This window comes from Harpegnathos saltator, unplaced genomic scaffold (genome assembly GCF_003227715.2).
Source record: "Harpegnathos saltator strain DR-91 unplaced genomic scaffold, Hsal_v8.6 scaffold17, whole genome shotgun sequence".
NCBI classification, from domain to species: Eukaryota; Metazoa; Arthropoda; class Insecta; order Hymenoptera; family Formicidae; genus Harpegnathos; species Harpegnathos saltator.
In genome coordinates, this window is record NW_020229950.1 from 129660 (window position 1) to 151411 (window position 21752).

The 21752-nt window shown below is 36.6% G+C and overlaps 1 pseudogene; it reads right to left on the minus strand.

The window, feature by feature from the left end:
• Nucleotides 1-2991: 2991 nt before the first annotated feature.
• LOC109504141 (calcitonin gene-related peptide type 1 receptor-like) lies at nt 2992-21670 on the minus strand (annotated as a pseudogene).
• Nucleotides 21671-21752: the final 82 nt, after the last annotated feature.

Consider the following 21752-nt stretch of genomic DNA (forward strand, 5'->3'; position numbering starts at 1 on the left):
AACTGAAGAATAATAATTGTCAGCTGTGGACAATTGTCATTAGACACAAGAATAGAGTAAATAAAATAATCTATTATTTTGTTTATGAAGTAATTATTCTCTTTAATAGCAAAAGACTTCTGCATATACAGGGTGTCTCAGAACTTTGGGACACGGACTCCGTAGGAATATAGAGCTAAGTGAGAGGAACAAAAAAGTCCTGTGACATAATGTGAAAATCGTAATAGTTTTTTAATTATAACAGCGCAAAGTTAGGCGCCCAGCGCAACCTATAGACGCTCCGCGGCAAGCTGTGTGCGTAGGTGCTGAACGATAACGCAGCTCGCGTTGACTGTCGCGCGGCGTGAAAGCGCTAAGACGCCCTCGTGACAGTCAATGCGAGACGCGTTATCGTGCTGACTGTCTCCTTCTGATCCCACTAAATACAGAGCATTGCCTTCTTTCCGTGGATATTTTGCTTTGGCGTTGATGTCGAAGGTTAGCTGGGATCGTAAATAGTTTTTCGATGTTTGGGATTGTCAAAATAAATTCATTTTTCATCCCCCCTCCCCCAAGTGATGATACGATGTAAAAACCCCTTTCTTCGTTGCCTAGCAAGCAGAATTTTGCAGGTGGTTTTTCGCCTTTCAATGTCTCTTAGCTTCAGTTCATATGGGGCTTATTTCACTTCCTTGTAAACCTTTCCTAAGGGTTTAAAACAGATCGGAAATAATAGATTGAACACAATTTAATGCTTCTGCAAGTTACTTTTGCGTTTGACATGGGCCTTCGTCTACGAATGCCTGCAATTCTTCGTCTTCGAATACTCTTGGCAGTCTAGAACGCTCTTTGTTCTTTACGTCAAAATCACCAATTTTAAAGCGTCGAAACCATTCTCTGCATGTTTTATCGGAAGGAGCATTATCACCATAAACTTCTACAAGCATTCGATGAGCTTCAGCTGCAGTTTTCTTCCAATTGAAGCAAAAGATTAACACTTCGCGCAAATGACGCTTATTTGGCTTAAATTTTGACATTTTCGTTGCAGTGAAAAACAATGTTATTGATGCAAACGCATACCTTTATGTACTGAATGTTATTGACAGATGTCAAAACAAACTATTAAGCTTCGTTTAGACATTACAGGTTAACGACAATTCTAGCTATAGCTACTTGTCGCTAAACGGACGGAACTTTCCGATTTACCTAATAGTAATACTGTAAAGTTATAAAATACTTTTACGAAAAAAGACGTTCAAATTTGAGTATATTGAGAGTAAATTCGAATAATTGAGTGTAAACACTCAATACTTGAATGTTTCTTCCAAAAGAGTTAGTTTTATATTAGTTAATCTAATATTAGATTTGAAATGTTATCGTTAGATTTGAGATGTTATGTTTGTTAATCATTTTTACCTCCCGAAGATGTAAACGATTCAGTTTTCTGTGATGTATTCACATCTTTTAGTTCGGACTTTCTTGCCTTTATTCTAAAATTTTACAACTGCTATATCTTGAAAACTAAACATTTTAGAAAAAATGGTTTAGACAAAAGTTGTATAGTTTCAAGGGAGACATAGAATAACTATATCATATTGTTTACAGATGATGCCACTTTCGAGATATTCACTGATTATTACTTTTTTTAAATGGAAATCTTATTTTTTTATTATATTTTCTTTTTCTATCAATTAATTTGGACAACTTTTATCTGAAACATTTTTTTATTTGTCTAATATTTTTTGAAATATTTAAAGAAAACTTGGTAACTTTTTCAATATTTAACTTACGATATCTCGCTAATTATTTGTTGAAAGAAAAAATAGTGTTAGATGTTTTACTCTATTTACTCTTTTTTTGTCTGAAACGTTTCTTAATATCTTTCATATTTTTCGAGATTTTTGCCTGACTCATTTAAAATGGGATACCCTATATTATCCTTGAAATATTTTATTTATACTCCAATGCGATGTATAACGTTTAAAGTAGCAAGTGACTTTAAATAACGTTTCAATAACATTTCTAATGTCCATAAGGCATAACAAAAACGTCATTTGACATCATCTTGCTATTTGAGATGGGATATATCGCAATACAATATTGCAATAATCTTTTAATGTTACATATAAACGTAATATATGATTCACTATTATTATAATATTTCAACATCATATAGGGTGTCTTAAAAATACCGAAACTCCCGGATAACTTTGCAGGATCAAGTTTCCACGAAAAACTTTAAATATAAAAGTTGTAGAAAATCGAGTAACGGACTTGATAGTGATCTTGAATTTAACCTTGGTCATGAACTTCAAGATCATTTGGAGGTCAACTTGCGCTTTTTAAATGGGAACTCTTGTTTTTTATTACACTGTTTTTTCTACCAATTAATTTGAACAACTGTTGTCTAAAACATTTTTTTATTTGCCTAATATTTTTTGAGATATTTGTGGAAAACTTGATAACTTTTTCAATATTTAACTTACGATATCTCGCTATTTATCGGAAGAAAAAGTGGTACTCGACTTTCTTGCTTTATTTAGTCTCAAGATATATTGTTACAATAGCGCCCTGACTTTTATTAACTTACTGACTTTTGGAAGTTTCAAAATCATCAAATTAACAAAAATCAAGGCACTATATACTAATAATATATTCTTGAGACTAAATAAAGCAAGAAAGTCTAGTACCATTTTTTCTTCCGACAAATAGTTAGTAAGATATCGTAAGTTAAGTATTGAAAAAGTTATCAAGTTTTCCTCAAGTATCTCAAAAAATATTAGGCAAATAAAAAATTGTTTTAGACAAAAGTTATTCAAATTAATTGGTAGAAAAAAGCAGTGTAATAAAAAAGAAAAGTTCCCATTTAAAAAACGCAAATTGACCTCCAAATGACTTTGAAGATCATGGCCAAGGTCAAATTCAAGGTCACCATCAAGTCCGTTACTCGATTTTCTACAACTTTTGTATTTAAAGTTTTTCATGAAAACTTGATCCTGCAAAGTTATCCGGGGATTCCGGTATTATTAAGACAGCCCGTATATACACACGTGTAGGTATATAGTATGTATATATATATATATATACACACTATATACCATATAGGGTATATATAAATACATATATATATATATATATGTATTTTCAACGCATCTCCTGCATCATTCGACGGCACACGCACACAATCCATGCGCACACATCAACACTGCGTCTGGTCACTCTCATCGTCCAAGTCGCCATACTTGATGAGCACCTGCGCATGATTGTTGTTACGTGATTACTGATCCGACTGATGGCGATCATCTGCATGGCTTGGTATTGTTGTTCCTGATGCTGAGCCAACTTCTGGTCAGTCTACTTGCAGTCTTCCTGCGGCATCGACGATGCGGCTGGTTGATAGTCACACCTTCTCCTCTCCCGTCATCGGACCTGCGGTCGAACGGATAAATTGAAACAGTTAACGTTCCACAATGGACTAGACTTGGGCACGCTGCTATCACTGGCACGATACGGATGAATTATGTCTATATAACATGTTACATATATACATACACATATATATATATATATATATGTATATGTATATATCTGTATGTATGTATATATATATATATATTATTTTTCGTTATAGGTTATAATAATTTTTTCAAATTAACTAATATAACCAGTAAGAATAAGGTACAGTAAGAATAAATAATAATCTTCCTAAAAGAAGATTAAATAATCTGTGTATAAGAGGAAATTTATATTAAAATCAATAAGATTTGCATTATACATGTATAACATATAATCCCTCTAATTTTAAGAATAATATGTTTATAATATTTTCCTTTTAATCTTAGAGGAATCCTCTTGAGGCCATATATTAGAACAAAACCCTCTAAAATTTAGATAATTCCTTTTGTTCTGAAATTACTTTTTTTGGGTGTTGCAAGCAAAATAAATACTAGCGGAGAGCTGTCGATTATCGGCTTCATCGCGTGGAAGCGTTTGGGTGAGAGATTGTTGGTTCAGTCGTTCGCATAAAGAGAAAATGAAGAATAACAGGTTAGCAAAAGCAACACAGACGACGAGATAGAATAGGCAGGAGCCGGGAGGCTCGTCAATTAATCCCGTGATTTTAGAGATAACGAATTCAATTTGTAGAGAATGCATCTCCGCCGTATTCCTTTTGATCCATCCGTTCTCGACCGGGTTTTATTCCCCAACGGCAGTTTTCTCTCGCGTGAGAAAGTAAGCGGGAAAGCTGGGTGGCGTTTAAAATCGATCCTCGGCCGCAAAAACCCGTCTCGAATATTTCGTCACTATCACATACCGAAACAGTCGTGGTCGTGCAGGAGTTAATTCATTTCCGCAACAGCACGTTGTTCTCCCACTTCCTCTTGAACTGCGCCATTACCTAGCAACACCACGAGGAAAAATATCATTACACATTGTTACTACGAGAAAGGCAAAAGTGGCCGCTCAACCGCGCTGCGCTAGTGAAACTTACCTCGCTGTTGCAAAAGCAGATAAGTAACGCCACACAGAGACCCTGGAAAAAGGAGAAATAGTGTTTTATTTCGATATTCGAGGTCGGAGGAAATGCAGAACGGCAGAAATGTCCGTCGACTTTACTGCAACGCGCTTCACACAGACTACAAAGAAGCGAGCTACACTTCCGGTCAACTTTCAAATTTAATCCGTGTCACCGGATTGCACGCTTTCGTTGTACACCATTGTGCGAGATTGAGAGATTACGATTCGCCGGATTGTGAAATCGACGCAATATCTAAAATAAAATAAAAAAGTGAAAAAGTGAAAGAAATGAAAAAAATGAAAAATATCATATCAAGGTCAATTCGTAATATTGGTATATATATTGTTTATAGATTTCTGTGCTCGTACCTGCGTATCTTTGCTTTGTGACAGATTATTGCAGTCATGGCCGAATAAGCTTGACAAATAAATTGCAAAGATAACCGATGGCTTTTCGGAGAGTTCCTTGCTACATGCGCATTGCCAAGAGATATGCATTTTAACCCTTTGAAGCACGAATTTTTCTATGCAATAATAAAAGAAACTGATTATGTATATAGTCGCTGATTACGAATCTGGAGTCAAAATTTTAAAATTCAAAATGGCGGATCTAATATGGCGACTTCAAATGGCTAACTTTGATATGATATTATGGATTTTAATTTCAGAAATCTGATAACAAATTCGTGATCAGCGATCCAAAAAATCTCCATGTACCTATTTCTGTCGAAATTGAAGGATTTTGAACATTTTTGTCCATCATATTGAATTTGCCATTTTGAATTGAAATTCTGACCCCGGATTCGTAATCGGCGATCTCAAAAACGTAAAATGAATAAGTTTCGTTACGACTGTTTTTATAGATCGTTAAATGAATTTTTACTGAAAAATATATAATTTTATGCAATTTGTTTATTTACAGGATGCTTAAATTAAAAAAAAATTGACATTTTATATTTTTAGCACGTATATCAATACCTAACATATCTTAGAAGTAAAAAAAATTCGGACGAAAATATCAAAAAGATAGCTTAAATAATTAAAAATGAAGAAAGATAAGGTGGAATTGTGGGATCCCACCATGCTTCAACGGGTTAACGATGGAGTTTTCTCGATAAAATAAAAAGGTAGTTTAAATTAAGGCAGGTGAAATGCCGAGGAAAATGCTACGTGTATGACAGTGTCGTTCAGTGAAATCGCGATTCTATTGATCCGATACAATTTTATGCGATACGAGGCGGTTCGTCCGTAATGGTGTAATTACGTTGGTGGCGTCGTACGATTCCATGCCACGGGAGCAATTCCACGTCAATTTTGATTGCTCGAGGCACGTGTAGGCACGTTTAATTCGACAGAAGACTTATTAACAATATTCATTTACTCCGATGACATTTTATTCTGCCCAAAGCTTCGGGTATATGAAGCACTTCAGCGATAACTAATTACACTCAATACGGTGCAATGCTGTTATTTAAAATCCGGAATGTATCATTGAATCCAGAATTTTCGCATAATAAAAAGAGTTCAAATGTCAAAGTATAATTGGAAGAATATTTCCTCTTTTTCGTGCAGCACATTGTAATATAAAGTGCGCGTACACGAGCGACTCCTTTATTATACGCAATGTCGCAGAGCTATCACTATCTTTCATTTAAGATTGCTTTAATTAATTCTTTTATTAATTAATCAATCCGCTTGATTAAGATTAATCTTTTTTTATTATTTAATCTTAATCAAGTAATCTCAGATCGAGAGTTTTGTTTAGCGAAGTGTGTTTTACCAGCGAGATTGTTATTTTTCCATTTTTTCCATCTTATTTTTAGCGCTCAGTAATTTGCAAATTAAGTTGTGAAGCGAAACGTTCTCGGAATCTCGAAACAGTTCCAAACAAAATTAAAATTGAGATTTATCGACATCTGCCAAGAGTCATTCTTATTTTTCTCACCATTTATCTAAAAAATATCTGATATCTCAATACTTATGTCGGAAAGAAATCGATCGACAAAGAATATCCGCGAAATGTGCGTCTCCGATTTCAACGAAATTTGGCAAATATTTGTAGAGTAACCAGAATTAAGAGACTCATACTTTTTTTATCGGCAATAGCTCAAGTTTAAGAGGTGAAACTGCCCCTCCTAGAGTTTCATCCCCTTTATGTTATCTCGATAATTATTGCAGATAGGGAAAAACAAAAATTGTACGATTTTTTATGCCAAGTTTCGTTGAAATCGAAGACGCACATTTCACAGATGTTCCTTGTGAGTTTTTTTTGCTGAACATGGATGTAATAATTACAAAACACCTAGTGTGCGGCTTGTATCTTTTCATCACACATATACAAAAAATACATCTTTAACGCAATTGAACTGATTTTTACCGTTAAAAGTACGATTGACTTCACAAAAAGTAAACATACATACGCATTTTTTCTAACTGCAACATTTTCCAGCTATTCGAGTTTCCAGTCTCGGGCTTGGCAGTTTTCAAAAGAAAATAAAAAATCCTGTTCCTTGTTGTGGAAAGCTATCAGCGTGCTCAAAATCGCATCGTATCCGAAATATTTTTACGTATTTTAATATCCCAAACTTCATTCGCCAATTTATTTGTTTACTTGTGGCATACTTTTCCTTTTCTTTTTTTTATTTTAAACATTGTATCTTTAAACGTCATATATTATTTCAAGAATTTGTGGAAGAATGACAGACGAATTAATATTACTGCGAGTTTCGTACTTGAAAAAAGAAACACAGTCATTTTTTCCCAACGACTAAAATTACTCCGTAACTATCCCGAAGAGCACCAGCCATTTGCTTACTCACTGAGAAAAAATTGTATTAAAATTAAACAAATATTTGTTTGAATACGACTGTGAATATATTTATTCAAATTAACTCCACGATGACAAATGCCTCGAAATATTCGAATACTGATCTATGTAGCAGAAGAGCGCATTTGTGTACGCAGAGTTTCTCAACACGTCCGTTACTTCTCAATAAAACGCATGCCTTTTAACAACAAGAAGAGAAGATTTACGTTTATCATACGATCATATTTATGCGTCGTCCAACATTTGTATACCAGCCGTATAATAAAGTATTATTATTACTATTATTATACTTAATATTACTATGGTTATATATAATATATTCAGTCTTGATTCGACTTGATCAGTCGAATTAGTTTTACTTGTACAGTAGAAATTCTCTCAAAGGTCGTCGACAAAGATTAAAGGTGCTCACCTGGAAGGAAGCTATGATCGCAGAAAGGACTTCGTAAAACTGCTCCCAAGGATGCTTTTTGGACGGCCGAAATGGAATCACTAAATAGTGAAGACCCAAGAGAGGTACTAACAGTAATGTTGCCCTGACGACAAAATATTAGACGTTACTTTCGTAAAATGTCGACAACGGCGATAAATATTACTGCGAGTTTCGTACTCGAAAAAAGAAACACAATCATTTTCAACGACTAAAATCACTCCGCGACTATCCCGAAGAGCGCCAGCCATTTGTTTATTCACTGAGAAAAAATTGTATTAAAATTAAACAAATATTTGTTTGAATACGACAGTAAATACATTTATTCAAATTAAGCGACTAATTTCTAAAATGAAATACAGAGGTTCTGAATGTAAACTTTTTTCTTGAATTTTAGAAAATAATTGCTTTATTATTTAAATAAATGTATTCATAGTCGTATTCGAACAAATATTTGTTTAATTTTAATACAATTTTTTCTCAGTGTTCAAATGTTCAGACTATTAACTTGGTTTTAAACGACTGGTTTTAAGCAGACTGGTGCTTCAAACGAAAGTTCTACGGCAGATTTATCGGCGACTAACGACGCCGCTTCAAGATGTCGTCGAGCGAATTTTAACGGGTGGACGATCGAAGTAATCTCATGAGGAATAATTCCTCGCGAGGAGGATACATTTCAGTCGATGACTGCCGCGCAGAAAAGAGATCCGTTCGTTACTCCGCGCTCTTATTATTCTTTTCTTCTCTTCTCTTTTCCCGCGCCGTCTCTCGACATGAAACGTGACGCGCAACGGTTAACATATAAGGTATAAAGAATTCAGCTCGTGTGTCACCTGAAAGCCTGCAGCATGAATCGCGACGGGCGTGTTCCGACGGCGGGTCCGGCGCGCAGCTTCATGAGGAGCAACTCGCACGATATTAAACAGGAAGAGCAGGTTCAACATGGTGGATACGCACATGGGATAAACAAGCACACTCATATAGCTGCCCTCGTTGATCCAGCACCTAATCGTGACAGTAATCGTTGCATCACGCCGTGAACCAATGTTGCCAGATCAAAATTATGTTTTTCACTAATCTTTATGCAAAAATTCCTCAAATTTCCCCACTTTTGGTAACAATTTCACCAAATTGACAACATTTTTCACCAGCTATGCTAAAACTCATTTTCTTATTTATTTTTAATAATAACGCATGCGCAAACCTAGAATTATGAGTATGGATAGATTACACGGATTTGTCGATTTTTAATGAGAAACAAAGATAGAATAGTCGCGTTCAGCAGAGGAAGCAGCTCAGTGATTATTGTGAGTATATTCTTTTAGAACTTTGATAGATTCAAAGTTATTTAATATCAATTCAATTCAATTATTTTTCTTCTTTTAGTTTTAAGATATATTATAACTTCCAAATATCTTCGTTCCTTCCTTTTGTAATGATGAGGGGTGGTTATACCACAGTATACACAGTAGCGACTCTCTCTGTCGGCACCTTTGATGTTAGCGTCTCCAAAAATGAATTGCACTTACGCTTTGTTATCTAACCAATAGCAAGCAGAGTCTACTTGAGACTACGAGTACGAACGCTTTGAACGCTAAAAGGAAAGCTATTATACGGTGTTCAAAGCGTTTGAACCTTTAATGAATCGTACTCTATATGATTTGATCAAAATTTAAATAAATAAATATATATATTATATTAATATATATATATATAGAGGAAAAGATAGAAAGAGAGAGTAGAAATTGAAATTAACAATTGTGACAGAAAGATGGTCTGCACTTTTTAGCTATACTGCTGAACTAAGTGTAATAAGTTAGAGTGAGACATATAGTATATTTTTCTGCGAGAAAGTGAGATAGAAAAAGATGTTTATAACGCTATTAGTTAACACAGCTGCGTATGTGCAGTTTATTTTTGGAGACGCGAAATTTGGAGAGTGTCGTTACTGTGTATATTGTGGTTATACTGTCCGTGTTTACATGTGAATATTGAAACGTAGTCAATGAATGCATTCTAGCAGTATTACAACCGCTCATTGAGCCCTCAGTGAGCTTTTACATTCGATTGGCATATTCCTTTAGATCTAAAAATATATGTCAATCAAATGCAAGAGCTTACTTAGTATTCAGTGAGCGATTGTAATACTAAATATACCCAATCAATTCCACTCAAAGGACTCGTGGAAATTATATACTAATCAGCCAATCAGAAAATGTTGGCCACTCTCTTTTTAGGCTGAATCTACAATAGATATAGTAAGCCTCAAGTTGTAAAAGAATTAACCAATCACAGTCAACTATTTTCTTCACATTCGATTGTGGAAATTCTTTTCAGTATCGGCTGCCAAAATTTATCAGATTTATACTTTTCCCAAAAAAATTTTCACTAATCTCCAAAATGTGAAAAAGTCACCAAATTTGGTGAAATTTCGCTAAAATTGGCAACTATGCCGTGAACTCTTACGATTCGGCCGACTTTCCGGTTTTTGAACTAAAACTTTTTCGTATATGTTAAAGGGTAGATCGAAACATGAGAAAAATATGAGACCCTCGCCGTGCTGCTGTGATGGATGTCCGGCTTGTGAGGGTGAATTTATGAATGCTCCTTATCCCGCACGTTTTATACCGTGTACAATATTTACCCTAGCGCGCGTGCATCTTTATGTGTATGTGTGTGTGTGTGTATATGTGTGTGTGTATTAGGTCTATAAAACATATCTGAAACTTCGCTTCTCCCCTCAACATTTCCAACTTTCGAGTTTCTGGAGTTGCGAGAGACGTTACTTTTGAATAACGGAATTCTGAAGTGCAAATGCTCGGACCTTCGGGAACGCGAAATGCAACTCGGCCGCTCTGTCTTGGAGAACTGCTAAATCAGCCATTTAGGATCCGTAATGAGAATACCGAGCACGAAATTTCGCAGACACGAGTGTGATATTTTTGCAATTCTGTTAATAAGGAAACAGAGAGTGAGACAAGGACGAATCTGTTCTGCATGGAGTACCGATCGCCTTAGCTCGCGTCTGAGTATATATGTGTGTGTGTGTGTATGTAGCGTTTAATATAAATTCTTATTCTAACAATCCCCAGATACAACAGGAGGATGAAAAATGTCAAGAAAATAATCCGAGAGGATTAACCTTGTAATAGATACGGAGGAAGGAAGGAAGATGAACAAGCAGCGTTATGCACCGAAGCAACCGTAACCGGGGATTGGAGGATCGCCAAATATTCCAAGTCTAGTTATTGGGGATCGGTTATAAAATATTTACCATCTAATGGGAGTGTACTACAGAAAGACACCGGCAAAAAGAAACATACAAGCGAGAGGCGGATGCTGTCCCGTCGGGACGATCATGCACGAATACGCGCATTTACGCGAGCACGCTTCTCCGATAGCAAAAATAAAATCTCGCTAACGAAATGAGATCGTCATATCGAAAACGTAAATCCCTGCTTCTCGTCGATTTCATGTTTCACGTCTTCGGTCTCCAAAGCGGATTGATTCCTTTTTGATGGCTTTATTCCCGTCAAGAAAAAGTCAAGAAATAACTTGATAAAAAATAGCCAATTAGACTCTTTAGAATAATCGTCACTTTAAGCCTTGTCTCCAGTCAGGTACACAGATTTAAATTTTTCAGCCGAACTGAAATTGCCGATATAGTTGCAATTGAACGTCGACGTTGCGGATTGCGAATATAAAACGGACGTCAAATACAAATAGATGCTTCAATTGTACTTATACCATCTCATTCTTTTGTCTTTGTTCCCAAAGACATATGTATAATCATAGAGAAAACGATATAATTGTGCATAAGTGTACGGACACAATATTCATATAGAATCATTTTTTCTTCGGAGAGACATCGCATATATCATATGATTCAACTGAAGAACTCGGTCTGTCTCTAATTTTAAACTCAGATCTCTGAATATCTCACGTGAGACAATAAGCGACGACTATTAATACGGACTGAGCTGTCTCTATTTCAAAACAAACATCTTAGTCGTCACGACTGCGTCTTAAGGCTCATCTACAATGGCTGCAAGAATAAGTAAGTTGTAAGCGTAAGCAGTAAGAAATGGACCATAATCGATTATTCTTATAATAATCGACTGTGGTTCATTTTAGTTCCTTCCGCTAATTTTGGTCTTGCGTGTACCTACTCGTCCGTTATTTGCGTAAGATGGTTTCTTATTGGACGTTTTTCCCTTTTCTCTTTCTCTTTCTCTCTCTCTCTCTCTCTCTCTCTCTTCCAATTATACCGAAGTAGATAGTCACTCGTGTGTTAAATAATGAAAATATTATCGTGACAAACATGAGAGCGTGCCTCGCGACATGCTTATGTCCAATTCCGCGTTCAAACAATTGATTCGACAACATATGTTTTTAATATAGCATTATTTTCGCCGAACTAACGCTTTACGCATCGATCCGGCTCGTTATCGAACCTTTTATTTCATCACTCTTCCGATATGTTTCAATCGACATTGCTCGCGCTTTTATAGCTATTATAGCTGTACGCTGATCGTTTCATGCTTGTACATATTCCGCGAGCGCGCGGCATATTTCCGGCGACTAGCGCGAAGATCGAGTGCTCGTATTGTATTCTGATTTTATTTTATCCGCTGAAACTCACTTCAAACGAGTCCTCGAGCTTCTACTCGAATGGCAGTTTTAATTATCCGATAATAATTGCCGCGCGGACGGAATAAGCGTTACGAATAATCGCGTGATGCATGCGTGATTTGCATATCGCGTGATATTGCATATGCGATATGCAAAATTCAAATTCAAAGTCTCATTAGATAGCAATCAGTTATACACGCTTGTTTATGGAAGAGTTTGGACACAATGGATTGTGTTCAACTCGCCATTTATAAGAAATTTCGAGGGGAAATAAATAGATAATAGAAATCTCGTTAGTTTCGGCGGAAGGTGAGATTAAGCAGTGCCGCTCGCCGACGATTAATGCACTTAGGCACTTAAGGGGGGAATCTTGTCTGTATGGGCCAAAAAATAAGCTATATTCACGAATTTTTTTCGGAAACTAAGCGGATGATTGATTTCAAACTTGATAGAAACAATAATATATATTTAACTTATAAAAATAAATGTTTATAGCGTTATATGAATAATAATGTAGCAGATACAGAAAAAATAACGAGACGTGTTTAAGTGCATGCCGTTTCATAGCTCCTATAAAATCTTGAAATACGGTGGAGTGGGACAAAATGCAAGTAAAATAATTAATCTACGAACTTGCCGCTATCGCCTAACCTAGGGAAATAAAAAACGAACTACTTTTTCAATAATTTTAAGGCATTTAAAAATTATATTTGAAAAATCGCTCTAAAAATCGACAGTTTTACATTAAAAATAAATATAAAAAATTAATATTTTTTGGCTAGTTCACACAATAGAGAGACATGTTTCGAATATGTAACTATATGCTGAAGTGAATCGGTTCATTAGTTTGTCTCAAATCCTGGGAGCCATTTAAAGCAGTTAAAGTCATTCGCAAAAAACACGTTTAAAGTTTCATGCACTATTCAATCATATTTCTAATACTCATGTAAGTTTCAGCTTAATCGGCAATTCCAGGTCCATATAATGAATTCTCCTCGACTTTATGAAACTCTTTTTTACATTCCTAGATTTCGTAGGATTGTTTCTACAGCAATTGTAAGACGAAACATTGAAAAACCCAGTGAGCGCTCCGATTTTGACTTGTGCGCCGCTTCGAATAATAGATTGTAACTTCTGTAATTTTCTGAATTTTTCGATATGGATTTTAGAATGGACTCTTAACAATATGTATTTCCAGGAAATGTAATAAACAAAAATTAATTTTTTGACCCTACAGACTAGGATTCTCCCCTTAAAATTTGTCTCGAGCGTAGCGTGTCGCGTTCAACCGTCGACTTTGCGGAACTTTTAAAGTTGGTCGATATACCGACGCAAGCAATGGAGTTTTATTGCGCCAGATAGGCCGGGACATTCGGCAGCGAATCGATATTGCAACACGTAGCACTTTCGTCAAATTACTTTCGATAAATTTACCAATCACTATACCACTAGTCTTTTTTCATTAGCCTCTATCAGCGAAACCTCCATCTTATATTCCCATGAATTGTACAACGTGGGCGCCGAAATTTACATGCGAAAATAAATTACCGCGTTGTGCGCTCGAAGATCGTTCGATGAATCGCTTTCTAAAAAAGACTATGGACTGCTACGTATTGTTATGAAGATATAAAGCACCGATTTGTGTTTTATTATAATTTCATGAAGCTACAAATCCACCAAATCAGACTCCAAAGGGTTCCGTTGTATTGTATTTATATGTTTCCACTGCTTACATTCTCTAAACTCCAATGAGAATTTGATTTTGTTCCGCGCTGCATTCTTTGAATTTCAGACCTCGTGTCTCAATTGCTTATAATTAATTGTCGCACGTCGTCTGCATTAATTAACTTTCCTTAAAGCCACCGAAGCACAGCGGTTTCGGCTTACGAAATTATTAATGCGAGAGAACGTTGGTGCAGAAATGCTTCGTCGTTTCAGGTCGAGCCGAAAGATAACACAATCAGAGCCACGCGAATATTATGAGAGCGTTAGAAAAAAATATACCATTTCCTCGAGTCTTTCAAGTATACTAGAAGAAAATGGAGAGACATGATGGCTGTCGGGGATTCTCTGAATTTAATAAGTACGAAAATATTCCCCCACCTCATTCCTGTTCCTTCTCCTGTTATCCTTGCATTTAGGATACACAAACTTAATCCCTCAGCGTTGGGTTGGTACGTTTTTAAAGCGGGCCACGTACGCACGCATACACACACACACACACACACACCACTGTATGAGTGTCATTTTCGGGAGAAAATGTTCCGGTAAGTTATATAGCCGACCCCTCTATCGCCGGGTATAAAAAGTTTGTTCATTACAGAAAAATCGAACGTGAGATTTAAAAGGGTCTTAAATCAAAGCGTTCTGCTAGATTGTATATATTTATCTTCTACCTTTCAAACAAAAATAGAATTCTGATTCGATTCTTTGTCATTCCCTTGTCCGTTCTTTACATAATTTTGTCACCCTCCCGCGCGTAATTTGCACGTAATTTTGTTACATCGATGACAAAGTGAACTTTCTTAAGAACTTTCTTAATCAGATTATGAAAACGATTTCATTCGTTTAAACAAAATATATCAACTTATTTGGCAAGTTTGTCGTACTATTATAGAGAATATCCCATCGCTATCGCGATATCCATTGATAGTCCAGAACCTAACCTAACCTAGTCCAACACGATGACAATAACGGTGTCATCGTAAACGATCGATGGTAAACATTCTATATATTTTTCAATGCTCTTATCGGTAACAGAGAAGCATAGTAATCATGAAAATAATTGTCGACGAGACGGTATTCTCATCTGAATGTCGTCCACTGGAGGAAAGATCGAGGGAATTATCCGTCCGTATCGACCGGTTGAGAATAAATATGATGCCAGCGGAACTGATAAAACACATCGCAATTTGTCGCCGTTTATTATTCCAATGGGGGTTATTTTAATCCAACAAAGCAAGCGCAACATTTCGTTAATTTCCCTCGATATTGATTCGCCCTCCTCCCCTCTGAGGACATTATCTTGCTGGAATCAAGGGCGGTCTTTTTCCTCGATGTGTGTATCGACAGTTTTTATCTAACTGTCACATATGATTCCTGTTTTAATATCATCCCGCGAACGGCACAGTACTCTCTTCAACTTCTCGGAGTGAAATCTACGTTTGAAACGAGCGAAAATTCGCTCAAAGCGAACATAAAAATATCCGTTATATCCGTGATAAAGAAAAAAGATATGATGAATGTTTGACATCAAAACTACCAGCACCGTCGAAATGATCAATTTATAATTTCTTTAATAAAAAAGTAATAAAATAAAATTAATCAAATTAACCCTTTAACGCCTACTGGTAACTATAGTTACCAGAAACGCATTTAAGAATCTATAACTTATTCAAAAAAGGAGATATTTTCGTTTTCTTTGCACCACTGTAAAGGTGGTAAAATCCTTCTTCTAAAAAATGATATATAGATTGTATGTAGATTCGGTTTAATCTGTTTTTAGCTCAGTTTTAATGATAACATATTTTGTCAAATTCCAAGTAGGCATAGTTAGCATTGTTACTGACATCTAGAAGTGCACTATAAATGAATAGATTGGTATCTGTTATAATTTTATACATTTGGTAGCTTTCTCAGATGCAAAATGTGAGATTAAAAGAATACAGAAATTAAAAATGGCGAATTCAATATGGTGCACACGAAAATCAAGAAATCAACCTATTTTCGTGAAACCTGGTGACCTACAGTTTTTTATGCGGCGAAATATGAAGGGACGATTGACTATCTGAATGGTGATCTATAAGATATTCTTCTGAAATAGTAAACTTGACGCTCTGAACGATAAACTTCACTCACAAATATAGTAAAGTTTCAGCTCAAAAATGTCAAACTGACTATCAGAATTATAGATATATAGATATATAGACATATATAGATTACCCTTCATTTTTCTCTGTATAGGTTGCTCATTTCGTATATACTTTTAGGATCTAAGTCATATTTACCAATAAACAAAAAACGAACGATCAAAAACCAAACTAACGAAACCAACAAACGAAAAGCGGAAACTTCATGTGCTCATTTATTCAGAAGTAAACGATTGATGCTGATTTTCCGTGTAATTGTTTCACGGCTTTTCCGTCTGGATAACCATCTCTGAGTGTATCCATGTTTATTATTTTTGCCGTTATATTTACAAAAAAATACAAATTTATTCGTTCAGAAGTAGACTATTACTTTACATTTTCCGTTCAAAAGTCGATTGTTAGTTTTTGTTTTTCGTACATCAGGAAGTGTTACAACAAGCCTGTTCTTAACATGCCTGTTAAGGAAAACAGTAAAAGACGTTGTCAATTGTGCAGCTCGAAGGGGAAGCAAAGCAGGACAAAAATAATTTGCAAAACCTATAAAATTTCCCTCTGCATCTCTCGATGCTTTATGCAATTCCATTCTGGGTAAATAAATATCAAGTTCTGAATATGAGTTTTATGTTTCGAGGAATTTTTCCAACCATTAGGTATGATATAAAATTATTAGAACTAAAAAAAAATTTAACCGATCAGGCGTATTTTTCGCTTCTGGGAGTATTTTCTGCTTGGAAAGGTAGTTTTTCGTAGATATAAAATTCTGTAAATATAAAATTTTTTTTGTTATCACTACTTATAGTCTCAGTTTAAAAAAACTCAAATTTTATTCTTAAAACACTTATAAAAAAGTCGGGCGTTAAAGGGTTAAATAAAAAAATTGGAATTAAAGATAAAAGTAATATTATTGACTTCAATATATTAAAAATTATTCCAATTTATAGCGATGTACTTCATACTTTTAACTGACGTTGAATAAAATTAAAGAGGATGAATAAATATATTTTTTCCTTGTATTATACTAAGTGCGCAACCAAGTTTCCGGGTTTCACACATGAATGGCGCTAACGATACATGTAGTCGACATACATGTCTGAAGTTGTGTTTTTTTATAGCTTGGACATCTGTTAACAATAATCAGTCGTAATGCCAATACATATCGCAAAGCAAAAATATTTTCTCTAACAACGAAGATGTCGAGTTTTGTGCCAAATAAACAGCATTTGCAGGAAGCTTTGCTTTTCTGCTTTAACTTGAAAAAAAGTGCAGCTGAAGCACGTCGTTTGCTTGAGGAGGCCTACGGCGAACATGCACCACCGAAAACGACCTGTGAAGATTGGTTTAAACGCTTCAGAAATAGCGATTTCGACACTGAGGACAAGGAGCGCTCCGGAAGACCAAAAACAATTGAGGACGCCGATCTGCAAGCGTTATTGGATGAAGATGATACGCAAACACAAGATCAACTTGCGGAGGCATTAAACATGACTCGCCAAGGTATTTCCAAACGTTTACATGCCATGGGAAAAATTCAAAAGGGGGGAAAATGGGTGCTGCATGAGTTGACTGAGAAACAGATGGAAAATCGAAGAGCCACTTCCAAAATTTTGCTTTTGCGGCATGAAAGAAAGAATTTCCTGCATCGAATTGTTACTGGCGGTGAGAAATGGATATATTTCGAGAATCCTAAACGTAAAAAATCGTGGCTTTCACCAGGCGAAGCATCAACATCGACGATACGGCCAAATCACTTTGGAGAAAAGACAATGCTCTGCATTTGGTGGGACCAGAAAGGAATTGTGTACTATGAGCTGCTGAAACCGGGTGAAACTGTCAATGAGCATCGCTATCGACAACAACTGATCAATTTGAACCATGCATTGCTCGAAAAACGGCCAGAATAGGACACGAGACACGAACGAGTGATATTGCAGCATGACAACGCTCCGTGCCATCGCACTTCCATCGTCCAGGACACCATCAAAACGCTGAAATGGGATCTGCTACCGCACCCGCCGTATTCGCCAGACCTGGCCCCTTCCGATTATCACTTGTTCCGGTCGATGGCGCATGGCTTGGCTGGGCAACAGTTGGCCAATTTCGGAGAAGTGCAAAATTGGTTGGATAAATGGTTTCGGTCCAAAGACGCGTCGTTTTATCGTCGCAATATTCATGTATTGCCAGAGAGATGGCAAAAATGTGTAGCTAGCGAGGGACGATACTTTGAATAAAACCATTTTTTATATTTTGTTTGAAATTTTCCATTTTTCATTGATCAAAGAAACCCGGAAACTTAGTTGCGCACCTAGTATTTTGTCTTTTCTCAAAAATTGTTATTTCGACAAATGACAGAAATCTTATAATCGCTAGTAATTTAGTTTAGTATTAACGTCATGTATGAGAATTTTCCCTTTTTTTTCTCCCTTACATTTTTAAATCAATCCAACATTTGCGTGATCAATTTTAGACCAATGTTGACTCACGTCCCCCAAATCGTTTGGAGAATACCTTTACTTTTCTTGAACCGATATTATCCCGACGTCGAAAAACATTTAACATAAACAAGCATAACATTTAACATAAACAAACATAACGCGGTGAGCTCAAAGAGAAGTTTAATAGGAGATACTCTAATCGATTGTCGAGCTACGCTATCCATCGCTTTCACGGGTTGCCGAGTTTGATTGAATTCAACAAGGAACATTGTAAATGGAGAAACTATTCGATAATGCGCTGCGAAATCGTGCTTCAGTCGGAAAGAAGAAATCCGACACATTGTAATGTTAGGAAAGAGCGATAAATCGTCAAATCGTCTGTGGAAAAACGCTCCTTCGTCTAATGTTAGCAAATTTCTCCCGAATCTCGCGAAAAATAAAGTTGATAGAAAATGAGTGCAAAGGCGACTTTATTTCTCGTCTCGTCTTGTTTCGCGCGATAAAAACTTTCTTTATCGACCCTAAAACCCAATTTCCCGCTCAATGTTCCTTTTTCTTCTCTCGGTTTTCGCCACTCTCATCGTCGCGCGATGAAGGCCTTTCTTCGTTAAAAGTTCTCGCGGGCTAATCCTCTTAACACGATCGTCAACTGACAAATTGTTACTCACTGCTCGGTGTCCGCAGGATCGTTGCTGGAGGCGCGTAATGCAATGTACAAGGTGACGATTACAGTCGGCACCGACCATCCGAGTCCCATCAGCCAATTCACTAATTTATGCTTGCTGGTGAATGCGTTTACTAGCAGGGTGTACAGATAGAAGCTCTCGCAGAACATCCAGGCGTAGTTTGTTAAATAGAAAGTAATGAAGGAGCACATACAATACGCGGCACGGTATCTGCAAAAGATACATGGAAGTTCATGAATGGAAGTCCTTTCAAAACTGCTCAACTATTTGCACACGCGACAGTAGCTCAATCAGAGCAATTGTAACATCGAGCTGCAAAATCTGATAGAAACGGCGCCGTGCCTCTTGCTGATGTGATTGACCGTTATTACCAAATTTGCGTAAATTATTTTCGTTATATATTATAGCAACACATATACGTCTGAGATATGTACGATAACGATAAATCAAATTGCTCGCAAAAGGGGACGGAGAGGCCGTAACCGTTTTCTTCACGAGCATTTCTCTTCCTTGGAATATTTCGCGCGAAGATTGTTGCGTGACTCGAAAAATTGACGAAAAAGTAATACGGGAATAACGTACGAGAATAACAAAGAATAACGTAAACTAGCAACTATATAGTGACCAACCATAGTCACACGAAATATGACGTTTGTACGAGGTATATCAAGTTGATAAAGCTCCAACGGCAACTTCGTTTAAACGTTCACTCGTACAATTGTCCCATGGATTTGGCGAGATCTCATCCAAAAAAAGTATTCTATTTGTAAAATGATTATTCCCATGGTCTTATATCCTAAACAAAACCTTTTACAGAAAAAGGATTCCTCTTTCGCTAAAGCGGTTAAAGTGAACGATTCATTAAAAATTTATTAGATATTATTTTAATCATTTTCCTCTTATTTCAAGAGGATTCCCTCTGATATAAATTAATTTTCCTCTTATATGAAGAGGAATATGTTGATTTGAATGTCGGCTTCTTTTGTTCAATCATGCTCTGCCTCCAGACATGAACGAAAAAATAATCATATGCTCATGGGTCGGAAAATTTGGAACGCTTTTTAAAAAAAGTACAGTCTGTCTAGTAAGAGCGTGGTCGGCCTTACTCATAACTGATAAACGGTACCACCCTAAATCTTTTGTGAGTTGATAGAGGGACACTTTGTCCTTGATGCGCTAGCAAGAAAGATTCAGTTGAAATCCTGCTTTAACACTACGTCAAAGGCAAGCAAAATTAAAATCAAAAGGTTTGGATATATCGCTTGAAACTATCCGAACCCATCACCGCACTCATGACCTGAAACAGCGCAACACAATAAAGAAACTTCTGTTGACCGAAAAACATGTGACGAAGTGACTCGCTTGGGCCCACGAGAACATCGATCAAGATTATAGCAACGTAATTTTGACCGATGAATGTTCTATATGAGCACGTTATATCCTCACGCGAGCCTGATCAACTTCCACCAATAGGCTTGTCCAGGGAACAGTAAAACACGGAGTAAAGGTACATCTTTGGGGTTGCTTCTCAAAGCAGGGGTTTGGCACTTTGCACCTGTTTACCTACAACCTGAATGCCGAGAAAATGCTGGAAATATACAAAAAGGTTTGTTACCGTCTGCCACCGTCTGACGTTGGTTCGTCGATAAAAATGAGGTTTGGATTCTGCAGCAGGACAACGATCTTAAACACCGCAGCAAGCTCTGTACCGAGTGGAAGAAGCAATCTGGCATCATTACATTGGATTGGCCATCGCAGTCGCCCGATGCAAATCCTATAGAAAATGTATGGGCATACATTAAGCAGAAGCTTCGTGGAAAACGCACGTACACTTTGAAACAGTTATCTTGCGTGATTCGTCGGATTTGGAGATCCTTGCCGCTAGAATACGCCGTCAATTTGGTCCAAAGCATGCTTCGGAGATGCCAGGCAATTATCGACGCCGGTAGTGACTGGACGCATTATTGACATTATTGCATCCTTCTTCTCATCGAGTACAATGCATATATATATTTAAAAATTTTATTCAACACATCTTTTTATAAATTAACCCGACCACGCTCTTACTTAGACTGTACATGACGTATCAAGAGGTAACTCCCGGAGCTTTAGCGCGGTGACCTCGATGTATCGGCGTGGATATAAATTTCCATGCACTATCGACATAACGACGGCAATAAAGGCGCCGATAAATTACAAACTTACCGAAGATACGTGAAGATTCCTAAGGACAGCATCAGCGTCACCAAGGATATCACGTATCCCGCCTCGTAAATTTTACTAATTTTTTGCTGCCCCTGTAACAATCGCAAATATATTCTTACCTTGGGTCCGTTCGTTCGTCTTTTTGTTTTACCTTGTTCGTCTTTCTTCTCTTTT